Raw genomic sequence first — 14,901 nt, forward strand, 5'->3', positions numbered from 1 at the left:
TATTATTGTTCCTCTCCATGAAAACCTTGAAAATCTATATTCTAGCTCGGTATTTAGTTTGGGAGGCAAAGAAACTGATGCTTTTTTCTGTGCAGGGCAACACAATGGATTCTCATGCCTGTTTTGAAATACAGAGCAAAAGAGAAGATGCTGCAGCCTGAGACTAGGATGAATAACCCAAGAGAGATGAATAACCTTGGAGAGATGCAATTAAGTTGTTTTCTCCAATTTACTTCTTTACCATAGAGACTACTTTTAATTTGTCTCATTTTCAGCTTTGCAAACTTAATGACCTGTTGCTGTGGGTGGCCCTGTTCAGTCCTCATAATGGCTTTAATTAAACTGATGTTTACCCTAACCGAAAGACAAGAGACTGCGAGATTAAGCGGGAGAAAAGAATGAGAGATGCATCGCTTAAGGTAGAGTTTCTATATACGGCTGCTCCTTCTCTCACAGTGTCTCTTTGGGAAATAATACTGAGAATCAGGGAGGGTGGGAGGTTGCACAGCCATAGGCGAGCACATTCTCCGCTATTGAATTTCACGTGTTTCCATTTCACATTCATGCATACTGAAATGTGCCTCTAATGCATTTTTGGTCCGTCTTGTTGAGACTCTTTCAGGTGTCAGGAGGAATGCTCGCTGTGATGATTTACAATCAGCTTATAAATGACAGGTAGGATCTCTGAGGGGCTTGAGGAGCAGTAGAAGGGCGTGGGGTGTGTGTGTGTGTGTGTGTGTGGGGGGGCAAGACCAGGCAAATGTGGGTGGAGGTGGAGAAGGAGTCTTGTTAAAAAACATCTTTGTATAGTTGCCAAACACCCCCGTGACGCCACCATCACACACTTCATGATGTTGAGATCCTCCCTGCTGCTTCCTGCCTCCTTGAGCTACAGCGAAGAGCTAGTGGAGGGGGCACACCTTCTACATACAGACTGACCTTTGTTTCACGCTTCTACCTGCATAAAGTGCCTGTCACTCACATAAACACACAGCAGAAAGCAAAAAGATGGAGGGCAGAAGGAGGGGGCGCCATTAATACCTGCTGTCAATCTCCCCTCTGACCTCTCCTGCACATTCCTCCCCTTCTTTGCTTATTAGTCGTATATTAGCTTTTCCATTTGTCTCTGCTCACCCCTGTCAGGCTGTGTGTTGTCATACGGGCGACCACATGAAACCATTTGAGAGGTTGGCACAAAGGTAGCTCTGTTTTTCCAGACGCAAGGCAGCCGTGCAAATTGAAGCGTCGGTTAAGACTGTGACAGCAAAGAATGGGCTGAGAGCAGGATGTGTGTATGTGTGTGTGTGGATGTATGTGCATGTGTGAAACGGTCACCCACTCCACTCCCGCTAGTTATCCAACCCCCACCCCCCACCCCTCTGCCCTCCCCAGCTCAAACCCAAGCCAGCCAACACCTGAAGCTTATTAAACATAAATCTCCACAGCGCCATAGATGTAACTTGAAACCCATATTGACTTTTAGGGGGAGCTTCATAAATCTTTTGCTTCTCTCCTTCCTCTCGTCAACATTCCTCATATATCCAGCAGAATGTTATTTCAAAAGGAAAACATTCACCACTCTTCTGTTGACTAAATATTTAAACTTTGGAGGCGTGCTAAACAAATGTAGCACATTCAGGGAAACAGGAAAATGCATAAATATTGATTCTGTGGTGAAACTGAATCTGTATACATTAAAATGGAAGGGACAAATGTCATAAGTGCTTTCATATGGAGAAAACATTAAACTATTCATTTTGAAAGGAATGTGTGAACTGCTCTTATCATAGTGATGACAGAGACATGTGTTAAAGGGCGGTTACATCAAATCTGCTTGTTGTTTTGGTTGTTGCCCTGCAGACTCTGCAGTGTTTCTTTTTTTTAAAGTTGTTGCTCCGCAGATTTTTTTTTTGTCCAAGGTATCAAAATTTAAAATTTACTTGTGTTTTGAAAAACCAAAAAGTAATATTAAATTAAGCCTTCAATGACTGATTTTTAATTTTTTTTTAGGCCACATGGAGGCAGTGAAAACCAGCTGGTGTTGACATATCATCACCATGTAAGTTTTTACCAAACTTTTAAAATTAATTTGGATTCATGTATCTGACCATCATTACCATATTTAGTCTTATTTCGGTTTCTACCAACAACCGTGGAAAATATTTGACTCTTTCAATGTTTTACTCTGTTCGCCATGCAGCTAGTCGATGAGATGAAATGATATGAGATAAAGTAGAGCTTTATTAATCCAGAAGGAAATTCCATAAGATTAGAAACAGCAGCGTTGTGAAAGTAAAGTGTATAAGGAATAAAGCTAACACATGTGCCTAAGAACACCAAAAGTAAGATAGAACTATATTAGCATGCTATTTAAAAAGCAATAAAAAATGACATTGCATATGATGTCAATATTATTGCTCAATAAGTAGTAATAACTAACTTTGTCTGTCTGTCTGTGTGGTGCTGAGCAGGGAGTATACAATGAGTTTTTAGTTATTTTTTGTTGTTGCTGAAAAAAGATGCCTGTTCTAGCCAAAAATGACAATATAGGAGCAGCAAAAATGGATACAAATAGTAAAGATTCAGATTAGGCAGGTAAACAATGTGATAAAACTCCTTATGAAGGTCTGTAAAGTCAAAGAGATGCGGTTTTGGATGATAATTCTCTGCAGATCCATCATATCAATGACCCCTATGCAATGATATCGTGAGATAAAGTTATTTTTCTTGTTTAGGAACCTGAATTTATTAATAATAAGATTAAGAATAATAAGAATATTAATAATAATAGTCAGGTGACCAAAAAGACCCATGTGTGTTTATTCATCTCACACACACACACACACACACACACACGCACACACACACACACACACACACACGCACACACACACAAAAAAAAAATCTTATATAAGCTATATACTGGATAAAAATATAATTTGTAAACACCCTGTGGCCTTATATGTATTTCCCTCCATGAAATATTTTCAAATTACTTTGAGAAACCCTAGAACGTAATCGTCATTTGTGATTGCTTTCAATTTTTCCTCTTTTCTGTTACCACAAGCATTTTCCGAGCTGAACTTGCCGCAGACCATCTCGTTTATTGAAGACAACAGTGAACTTTCTCATCTTGCTGCAGGAAATGCAACACTTTATGTGTGGGGACATAAAATTAGTTTAAACCAGTGTGCTTGGAATATTTTTCCAACGTCGTTCAAAATAAATTAGAAGCGTTACAGTAGCTGCACACTCAGTGAATACACTGTATTTCACTGTATGTGAATGCAAGAGAGTAATAAAGGTATTAAGAAAACTAGATACAACTTTTCATTATGTTTGTCCACTCATGCCAATAAAAGTGGAACATATGTTTTCAGGCTTCTGTGTTTTTGGGGTCCATAGAGCATGTAAGTCCTTCTCCAGCCGAGCCAGTTGAGAGCATGCATGTTCAAGACTTCCTTCTCGTGAATCTACTGACCTAAAAATGCCACTCTGCACACATGATCTTATTGGAGTGAACTGTAAATTCTGAAAACACAAAAGAGGTTTTTGTGATGCTGATGATGCTTAGAAAATGCATTTATTATCTTTCAGCCTTTTCCAATGATTTTGTATTGGAAAAAGTCTTTTTGGGCCAGTGTGCATCATGAGTGTAGCAACAATGCCAAATTGCTTCATAGACTATTAAATGCTATTCCTGAGGCTTGAGATAAAAAAATGCACACTGTAATCATTTCAATGCAGTTCTGTAACATAATATTCCATGGTGTAAACCCCTTTGGCCAAATCACCATTTCACCCCGATGAAGCATCTTTGTGTTGAGTTGAAGTGAAAAAGAGGAACAGAAGTATGAAAATAGTAGCATGAAATTAAGGAAGTGATGATTGGTGAGGGCCTGGTGTTGCATTTAGGTTACCTCTGAGATGACTGTATCAACAAGGAAAAGGAGAAATCGATACTATGATTTGCAAGCACACCAAAGCATTATAATATACTTGCACATCTGGGTGCTATTCCCATCTAAGCAAGAGACACAGCAGCAGGATGTTCCAGACCGGGGGGACCCGGTTTGAATTTGTGGCTGCATCACAGGCCGCCACTGCCAGAGCCCTGGGCTTAGAGCCGCAGAGTTCACGACACGCTTCCCTCCCTGGAAAGAATGAGCGATCCCTGCCTACAATAAAAACCGGGCAGTTTGATGTGTGTTTATATATGTGTGTGTGTGTAGATGAAAGTGTCGGTGGGCAGGATTGGCAGCGGCCGCAGAGAAAGGGAATGGCGTAAAAGGAGAGCGGAGTAGAGAAGAGTGGAGGTGTTATAAAGCGGGGACGTGTACAAAGGGCCCTCTGTGCAGGGGTGGCCGGTGGGTCACACACTTGCTTTCACACACACACCTTCCTCAACCTGCCGCCACTACCTCCCCCAGGGGAACCTTCCATTCTGAAGCTGCCCAGCGTGAGCGGGGTGAGCTCATATAAATAACACGACAAATAAGGAAAAAGTGAGTGCAGAAAAAAGAGATGGAGAGAGTGGAGGAAAGACATGAGAGGGAAAGAGAGGAAAAATGCAGCGACAGCAGCAGCCTGTTGAATAGGGATTTCTTCTCTCTAGCGACAATGTCTCATTGTTTCTCAGAGGAGGGGTGAGCGGGGGAAAACCACTGGAATTGTGGAATGTATGAGTCTCATTCATTACCCCCATTTTCTCCTGTTTAAAACATCCCCTGTAATAATAGTTATGCTCACATACATGAATACAACAGTGATTTCCTTTGGCAAGCGGAACACTTATGACATCTACCCCCAACGGGGAAAAGAGACACTGAGACTGTGTATGTCTGTGCAGAGTGTGTGTTTATACACTCTGGCATGCATGTGTGTATTTGTGTGTCTGCAGAGCACTGATGGTTTATACGAGAAACTGTACTCTTTCCCCCCTGCAGAGCACAGACCATCTGACAAGCTGGTTGGCACTCCATGCCTCCCTGGCTGCTTCTTGCCAAATCTGCTACCCCACAGTGCTGCTTAATGCTAATAAAAACCTGAAGCACTAAACAAACATTTTTAAGAGAAAACTGTAGCAAACAGAAAAAAAAAAAATCTAGTGGAAAAAATTTATTTGTCGCCAGTTACTTGTTGTTCTTATTCTTGCAGAACCAGCAGTGCCAAAATCCCTATAGCTGTGTTGTTATTTTAGTGGCATTGTTTTTGAAAGCAGAACCCCCTCCAAAAAAAACCACACCAAAGTGAGACTCAGAATCCAAACATTATGGCTAGAGTCACACACCAAAGAGGACAAGCGTCCAGAAAGCGGCGTTGGCCAACTAAACAAACAAACAAAACGCAGGATAAACCGCAGGAGAAGTGGGAGGCGGGAGGCGGGAAGCTGGAGGCGGGAGGCGGGCGTCAAGTTGAAATGTCTCCTCACACTGCCTGTCAGGACAGGCCGAGCTGAGCCTTTTTACTCTGCCAGACAATTTTCCATATGGAGCTTGGCTAACCCGTAAAGATTAACTATCTGATTCTCTCATGAGAATCCAGACAGAATGCTTTGTGATGGGAAACACACATGAGAGGTGAGATTAATGGGGCATTATCCAAAGACTGCAACAATCCAAATAGGACTCCATTTACGGGGCTCCTCCTTCCCCCTCTTGCCTCATTTTTACTCTCTTCCGATACAGTAGGCCTCTATTCAAGAGAGACGGACATAAATATTTACAGTAATTTGATGCATGCATGTAAGGACAAGACTTTCATCCGCAAAAACAACCACCATGAGGGAATCATGTACTGAGTTAGGACAGTAATCACACTAAACGGAAAATTCCAACCCCCCCTGCATCTCCGTCTTTCGCTTCAACCTTTAATGTGTGAATCAATTGAATGAACTCATGTCATTCACCTCTTCCTTTGTTTTGAGATTTATGTGTAGTGAAGGCTTTTTTCAGAATAGATGCAGGTGTAAATTCCAGGCTTTACGGGAGTCTCACGGGTAAAGACACGCGTTTGCTTCGGTTTAATCAGTTGTTTTTCTGGATGAATACACTGTAGACTTGCCGGGTATGTCTCTCTCCAGGGCTAAGAGGCAAATTGCTTCATTGAACTTTAAAATGAAGGTGGACCTTTGACCTTCTGCCAAGATGTTGCCTCACGTTCCCCCTGGTGCTTGGATCCAGACTGTTCATAGCGAGCTCTGGTGAGGCATGTAGAGCTGAGAGCCTTGGCTTGATAAAAAGGCTGACACATTACGAAATAGAGAGGTGAGGGAAGAAATAACAAGCCTCGGATGTCTCACTTGATATGTGTCAATGAAAACCACCTTGGCTACAAATCAGTGCTCCATCACTCGGGTCCCTGTGGCTGCAGCTCAGACCCACATGGGTTGACATGAGCGGAGGAGACAGAGGGTATGTAGTTTGCCTCTCGGGGAATGTTTCTCAGAGCTCCTGAATAGGCCAAAACACACTCAGCTGTGGTGGCGAAGCAGATGGCTGCCCGAGCTGATGATTGCTTTTGTGCCGTGATTGATTTCCTGTTGCCAGCGCTGACAGGAAGTGATCTGGTGATGCGGCCCCAGGACAGAGTTCGGGGCCTCTAAATGATTCTGACAATTCTGGGAGAAGGATGGTTCTGGCTTTTTATTTGGGAGATTTACAACTTTGACTGAAGATTCTGTTTTTTTTAAAATACAAATTTAGTGTTATTTTTTATAATTTTGGCCATAGCTTCTATTGGCTATATGACACCAGATGAATTGAGTCCACTGTGGCTTTGCTACAACAAAGCCCCGGGGGCAAGAAAAGAGAGGTCAGAGGACTGGACAGGTTGTAAACAAGCCTGTAGTTGACCCAGATCATCTGAACCACTTTGATGTAGAAATAACTGAAAGTGAGTTCACTTGAATTGTTAAAAATAATGCCTCATTTCACAGGAAACCTGTGCACACAGAACTATTTTAAGTATGGTAGGTCAAAGTTGAACCAGGAAAGTATTATATACAATGAAATGCAGTTGTAGTCAGCTCCATACTACACACGCAGAACACGTATGAACAGTGCACAAAAAACAGCCAATAACATAAAACCAAGTACAATATTAAGAGTGTCACGAAAGGAAGAAATAAACTACATAATTTTCACAAGGAAGAAGTTTCGTTATGGATATATAAATACATGTATATATGTATACATACTGTCACAGTGGTGAAGTGGTCAGCACAAAACAAATGGCTGACGGTGAACATTCTGTGTGGAGTTTACATGTCTCCTGTGTGGGTTTTCTTGGGGTTTACTGGTTTACCCCAACAGTCAAAAATGTTGTAAAAAATCATCATAGTATAGTTTGTAATTTAAAAAAAATGTCATAGTTTAGTGTGTGATTTTTAAAAAGTTGTCATGTTATAGTATGTGTTAAAAAAAAAAAAAAGTCAACGTATTGAATGTTGTTTGACAAATCGTCATAGTATATATTTTATTAGTATAGATTTTTTTCTTCTATTATTGAGAAGGTGCCTGTGTGTCCTGTGCTGATCTGAACGTCACCGGTGATGACTTCGTATTACTGCCGTGTTTAACACATTATGGCTAAACAAGTTATAAAACCACTATTAAAAAGACATTTAATCCAGAAAGAAATCTAACAATAAGAATCCAAAAGAAACACAAAACTGTATAGTATGGGATGTCAAAAACATAATGATCACAGCATAGTCCGATAAAATAAAAAGTCATAGGATAGTTTGTCACAAAAAAATTGTCACAGTATGGTTTGTCATGAAAAAATTTTTCACAGTATTGTATGTGATGAAAAAAATGCCATAGTATGATATGTACTGCAAAAATCACCATTGTGAAAAACGAAATCATTATACTATTGTATGTTATTAAAAAAAGTTGATATAGTATTGTATGTTAATTAAAGAAATCATCTTTACTATGTCATTCAAAGTAGCATCAAAAGAGTCATACCATAGTATGTTGTCCAAAATAGTACAAAAATTTCATACTGTAGTTGTCATCCAAAATAGCATAAAAAGTCATACTAAAGCATGTCATCAAAAATCGCACAAAAATGTCATACTATGGTATGTACTATGTATGTGGCAAAAAAGCGTACGGAAGTCATAGTATAGTATGTCGTCCAAAATAGCCAAAAAAAAAAAGTCCTCATATAGTATGTCATCCAAAGTGGCATAAAAAAGTCATACTGTAGTATGTCATCCAAAATATAAAAAAAGTCATACTATAAAATGTTGTCCAAAATAGCACATAAAGTCATATTATAGTATGTCGTCCAAAATAGCTAAAGAAAGTCATACTTTTATTTTATCTAAAATAGCATTAAAAAAGCGATATTATAGTATGTTGTACAAAATAGTCAAAAGAAAGTCGTAGTATAGTATTTTGTCCAAAAGAGCTGAAAAAAGTCATACTTTAGTATGTCATACAAGAAAGCATTAAAAAAAGCCATACTATAGTATGTCTTCCAAAGTGACATAAAAAAGTCATAGTATAGTATGTCGTCCAAAATAGCACAAAAATGTCATGTATAGTATATAGTCAAGAATAGCATAAAAAAGTAATACTGTGTTGTCCAAAAACATAAACAATTATGAAAAAAGTTGATATAGCACAGCATTTTGAAAAAAAATTGATTTTTTAAAATGATTAAAAAATCGTAATCATATAGTATGTCATTGTAATAACCATGAAAAAAGTCATAGTTTTGTGTTCTATTACAATAAACAACTCAACGTTGAGAGCAGATTAAGAACAACAAATTAGCATTCAGAATTTAAGATTTATTTTCCAAACATAAAGACATACATTGACTGGTTCATCGTTATGCTGAGTACTTAAACAGAAATGCAACAAGGTAAAAGCTTCCTGTCTTTTCTCTCCCTCAGCATCTTGGGAAATGAAGTTAATGAAGTTTTGGGGATTTGGCTGTGAAATGCAGACAAAGCAGAGATCAACTGTGCCTGTTTGTGCGCATTTGAACGTCCTCACTGGCCAAGACTGTTCGACTTCCTCTGCACAGAAAAGCTTGTGAGTCACCTACATTTTCATTTGAGGTTTCCAAAGCATGTCTTTAACATTCATTCGATTTTTCTAATGTGTTAAAAACCATAAAAAAAATAGTTTTTACTTAGCAAAAGCATCAAAATACTGGCGTGAAAGATATGAAAGGTTTTTATCCATATCTAGTAAATTGACAGTTTTCCACAGTTTACATACATTTTCTGGACAGTTGGATCAAAACAGAAGTAAAGTTTGGTATGATAACTCCGAAATAGTATCAGCAATTATAAGTGGTCATAGCACCCCTTGAGTAGAGTGACAAAGATCAGTAATTGATTGTTTATTAAAGAGAAATGTAAATGTTCTTTTCTGTCGGCAGGCCAAACACAACTGCTTTGGTGTTTTGGGTCATTTTTGCAACATTGTATTCTATGGCATGTCTCAGCATGGTATTTTATGCAGTTTCTTATCTGTTTTAAGCTGTTTTTGGGACATGTCATTTTTTGAAATTTTTGCCATACTAGAGCCGTTCTTTTAGGGTGATTTTTTCGGCATGCTATATATATATCACATTCTATGCAGTGGTGTGTCTTGGCACGCTATTTTATGCTGTTTTAAGGTGTTTTCAGCAGTTTTTGGGACATGTTAGTTTTTGACATTTTTGCCATACTATAGCCTTGCCTTTTTGGTCATTTTTTTTTACATGCATAATCTTGGCGTTTTTGGCCATTTTTGCATCAAACTTTGTTATGGCGTTTGTCTGCACGCTATTTTATGCTAGTTTGAGGTGTTTTCAGCTGTTTTTTGGACATGTCACTTTTTTACTTTTTTGCCTTACTATAGCCTTGCCTTTTCGGTAAATTTTTTGACATACATAATCTTGGTGTTTCTGGCCTTTTTTGCATCAAATATGATATTGCGTGCATTGGCATGCTATTTTATGCTGTTTTGAGGTGTTTTCAGCTGTTTTTGGGACATGTCACTTTTTGACTTTTTTGCCTTACTATAGCCTTGCCTTTTTGCTCATTTTTTCAACATCATCATCATGGTGATGATGCTGTTTTTAGGTGTATTCAGCTGTTTTTGGAACATGTAACTTTTTTACTTTTTTGCCTTACTATAGCCTTGCCTTCTCGGTCATTTTTTTGACATGCATAATCTAGGTGTTTCTGGCCTTTTTTGCATCAAATATGATATGGGGTGTCATTGGCATGCTATTTTATGCTGTTTTGAGGTGTTTTCAGCTGTTTTTGGGACATGTTATTTTTTGACATTTTTGCCTTACTATAGCCTTGCCTTTTTGGTCATTTTTTGACATGGATAATCTAGGTGTTTTTGGACATTTTTGCATTAAACTTTGTTATGGCATTTGTCTGCAAGCTATTTTATGCTGTTTTGAGGTATTTTCAGCTGTTTTTGGGACATGTCATTTTTTGACATTTTTGCCTTACTATAGCTTTGCCTTTTCGGTCATTTTTTTGACATGCATAATTTTGTTGTTTTTGGCTGTTTTTGCATCAAACTATGTTATGGCGTTTGTTTACAGGCTATTTTATACTGTGTTGAGGTATTTTCAGCTGTTTTTGGGACATTTCACTTATTTACCTTTTTGCCTTACTATAGCCTTGCCTTTTTGCTCATTTTTTCAACATGCTATATCATGGTGTATTTGGCTATTTTTGCAACAAATTATGCTGTGGCGTGCCTTGGCATGTTATTTTATGCTGTTTTGAGGTGTTTTCAGCTGTTTTTGGGACATGTTATTTTTTGACATTTTGCCTTACTATAGCCTTGCCTTTTCGGTCATTTTTTTGACAATCATAATCTAGGTGTTTTTGGCCGTTTTTGCATCAAACTGTGTTATGGTGTTTCATTGGCATGCTATTTTATGCTGTTTTGAGGTGTTTTCAGCTGTTTTTGGGACATGTCATTTTTTGACATTTTTGCCTTACTATAGCCTTGCCTTTTTAGTCATTTTTTTGACATGCATAATTTTGCTGTTTTTGGCCGTTTTTGCATCAGAATATGCTATGGGGTGTCTGAGTACGCTATTTTATGTTGTTTTGAGGTATTTTCAGCTGTTTTTGGGACATGTCATGTTTTGACTTTTTTGCCTTACTATAGCCTTGCCTTTTTGCTCATTTTTTCAACATGCTATATCATGTTGTATTTGGCTATTTTTGCAACAAATTATGCTATGGCGGGCCTTGGCATGTTATTTTATGCTGTTTTGAGGTGTTTTCAGCTGTTTTTGGGACATGTCTTTTTTTTGACATTTTTGCCTTTTTGGTCATTTTTTTGACATGCAAACTTTTGGTGTTTTTGGCCATTTTTGCATCAAACTATGTTATGGCGTTTTTCTACAGGCTATTTTATGCTGTTTTGAGGTGTTTTCAGCTGTTTTTGGGACATGTCTTTTTTTTGACATTTTTGCCTTTTTGCTCATTTTTTTGACATGCATAATCTAGGTGTTTCTGGCCTTTCTTGCATCAAACATGATATAGCGTGCATTGGCATGTTATTTTATGCTGTTTTGAGGTGTTTTCAGCTGTTTTTGGGACATGTCACTTATTTACCTTTTTGCCTTACTATAGCCTTGCCTTTTTGCTCATTTTTTCAACATGCTATATCATGGTGTATTTGGCCGTTTTTGCATCAAAATATGCTATGGGGTGTCATTGGCATGCTATTTTATGCAGTTTAGAGGTGTTTTCAGCTGTCTTTGGGATATGTAATTTTTTGACATTTTTGCCTTACTATAGCCTTGCCTTTTTAGTCATTTTTTTTACATGAATAATTTTGCTGTTTTTGGCCGTTTTTGCATCAAACTATGTTCTGGCGTTTGTCTACAGGCTATTTTATGCTGTTTTTAGGTGTATTCAGCTGTTTTTGGAACATGTAACTTTTTTACTTTTTTGCCTTACTATAGCCTTGCCTTCTCGGTCATTTTTTTGACATGCATAATCTAGGTGTTTCTGGCCTTTTTTGCATCAAATATGATATAGCGTGCATTGGCATGCTATTTTATGCAGCTTAGAGGTGTTTTCAGCTGTCTTTGGGACATGTTATTTTTTGACATTTTTGCCTTACTATAGCCTTGCCTTTTTGGTCATTTTTTGACATGGATAATCTAGGTGTTTTTGGACATTTTTGCATTAAACTTTGTTATGGCATTTGTCTGCAAGCTATTTTATGCTGTTTTGAGGTATTTTCAGCTGTTTTTGGGACATGTCATTTTTTGACATTTTTGCCTTACTATAGCCTTGCCTTTTCGGTCATTTTTTTGACATGCATAATTTTGTTGTTTTTGGCTGTTTTTGCATCAAACTATGTTATGGCGTTTGTTTACAGGCTATTTTATACTGTGTTGAGGTATTTTCAGCTGTTTTTGGGACATTTCACTTATTTACCTTTTTGCCTTACTATAGCCTTGCCTTTTTGGTCATTTTTTCAACATGCTATATCATGGTGTATTTGGCTATTTTTGCAACAAATTATGCTGTGGCGTGCCTTGGCATGTTATTTTATGCTGTTTTGAGGTGTTTTCAGCTGTTTTTGGGACACGTCACTTTTTGACTTTTTTGCCTTACTATAGCCTTGCCTTTTCGGTTATTTTTTTGACATGCATAATCTTGGTGTTTCTGGCCTTTTTTGCATCAAATATGATATTGTGTTCATTGGCATGCTATTTTATGCAGCTTAGAGGTGTTTTCAGCTGTTTTTGGGACATGTCATTTTTTGACATTTTGCCTTACTATAGCCTTGCCTTTTCGGTCATTTTTTTGACATGCATAATTTTGCTGTTTTTGGCCGTTTTTGCATCAGAATATGCTATGGGGTGTCTGAGTACGCTATTTTATGCTGTTTTGAGGTGTTTTCAGCTGTTTTTGGGACATGTCATGTTTTGACTTTTTTGCCTTACTATAGCCTTGCCTTTTTGCTCATTTTTTCAACATGCTATATCATGTTGTATTTGGCTATTTTTGCAACAAATTATGCTATGGCGGGCCTTGGCATGTTATTTTATGCTGTTTTGAGGTGTTTTCAGCTGTTTTTGGGACATGTCTTTTTTTTGACATTTTGCCTTACTATAGCCTTGCCTTTTCGGTCATTTTTTTGACATGCATAATCTAGGTGTTTTTGGCCGTTTTTGCATCAAACTATGTTATGGCGTTTGTCTACAGGCTATTTTATGCTGTTTTGAGGTGTTTTCAGCTGTTTTTGGGACATGTCACTTTTTTACATTTTTGCCTTACTATAGCCTTGCCTTTTTGCTCATTTTTTTGACATGCATAATCTAGGTGTTTCTGGCCTTTCTTGCATCAAACATGATATAGCGTGCATTGGCATGTTATTTTATGCTGTTTTGAGGTGTTTTCAGCTGTTTTTGGGACATGTCACTTATTTACCTTTTTGCCTTACTATAGCCTTGCCTTTTTGCTCATTTTTTCAACATGCTATATCATGGTGTATTTGGCCGTTTTTGCATCAAAATATGCTATGGGGTGTCTGAGTACGCTATTTTATGCTGTTTTGAGGTGTTTTCAGCTGTTTTTGGGACATGTCACTTTTTGACTTTTTTGCCTTACTATAGCCTTGCCTTTTTGGTCATTTTTTTGACATGCATAATTTTGCTGTTTTTGGCCGTTTTTGCATCAAAATATGCTATGGGGTGTCTGAGTACGCTATTTTATGCTGTTTTGAGGTGTTTTCAGCTGTTTTTGGGACATGTCATTTTTTGACATTTTTGCCTTACTATAGCCTTGCCTTTATGGTCATTTTTTTGACATGCATAATTTTGCTGTTTTTGGCCGTTTTTGCATCAAACTATGTTATGGCGTTTGTCTACAGGCTATTTTATGCTATTTTGAGGTGTTTTCAGCTGTTTTTGGGACATGTCACTTTTTGGCTTTTTTGCCTTACTATAGCCTTACCTTTTTGCTCATTTTTTCAACATGCTATATCATGGTGTATATGGCTATTTTTGCAACAAATTATGCTATGGCGTGCCTTGGCATGTTATTTTATGCTGTTTTGAGGTGTTTTCAGCTGTTTTTGGGACATGTCACTTTTTGACTTTTTTGCCTTACTATAGCCTTGCCTTTTCGGTCATTTTTTTGACATGCATAATCTAAGGCGTTTTGGCGTTTTGCATCAAACTTTGTTTTGGTGTTTGTCTGCACGCTATTTCATGCTGTTTTGAGGTGTTTTCAGCTGTTTTTGGGACATGTCACTTTTTGGCTTTTTTGCCTTACTGTAGCCTTGCCTTTTTGGTCATTTTTTTGACATGCATAATTTTGGTGCTTTTGGCCGTTTTTGCATCAAACTATGTTATGGAGTTTCTCTAGAGACTATTTCATGCTGTTTTGAGGTGTTTTCAGCTGTTTTTGGGACATGTCACTTTTTGACTTTTTTGCCTTACTATAGCCTTGCCTTTTCGGTCATTTTTTTGACATGCATAATCTAGGCGTATTTGGCCGTTTTTGCATCAAACTTTGTTATGGCGTTTGTCTGCACGCTATTTCATGCTGTTTTGAGGTGTTTTCAGCTGTTTTTGGGACATGTCACTTTTTGACTTTTTTGCCTTACTATAGCCTTGCCTTTTTGGTCATTTTTTTGACATGCATAATTTTGGTGTTTTTGGCCGTTTTGGCATCAAAATATGCTATGGGTTGTCTGAGTACGCTATTTTATGCTATTTTGAGGTGTTTTCAGCTGTTTTTGGGACATGTCATTTTTTGACATTTTTGCCTTACTATAGCCTTGCCTTTTTGGTCATTTTTTTGACATGCATAATTTTGCTGTTTTTGGCCGTTTTTGCATCAAACTATGTTATGGAGTTTCTCTAGAGGCTATTTCCTGCTGTTTTGAGGTG

General features: G+C 37.9%; 1 long non-coding RNA gene across 1 annotated transcript in view; it reads left to right on the forward strand.

Moving 5' to 3' along the window:
• LOC148187726 (uncharacterized) overlaps positions 1 to 14,901 on the forward strand; it is a 58,100-nt gene that overhangs the window by 19,465 nt on the left and 23,734 nt on the right. Inside the window, exon 3 of the long non-coding RNA XR_015778461.1 lies at positions 8,912 to 9,053. This is a non-coding gene — a long non-coding RNA (uncharacterized LOC148187726). The remainder of the gene's footprint in view (positions 1 to 8,911; positions 9,054 to 14,901) is intronic.

This window comes from Plectropomus leopardus, chromosome 13 (genome assembly GCF_026936395.1).
Source record: "Plectropomus leopardus strain MGB_pleo_1.0 chromosome 13, ASM2693639v1, whole genome shotgun sequence".
Classification (NCBI taxonomy): domain Eukaryota; kingdom Metazoa; phylum Chordata; class Actinopteri; order Perciformes; family Serranidae; genus Plectropomus; species Plectropomus leopardus.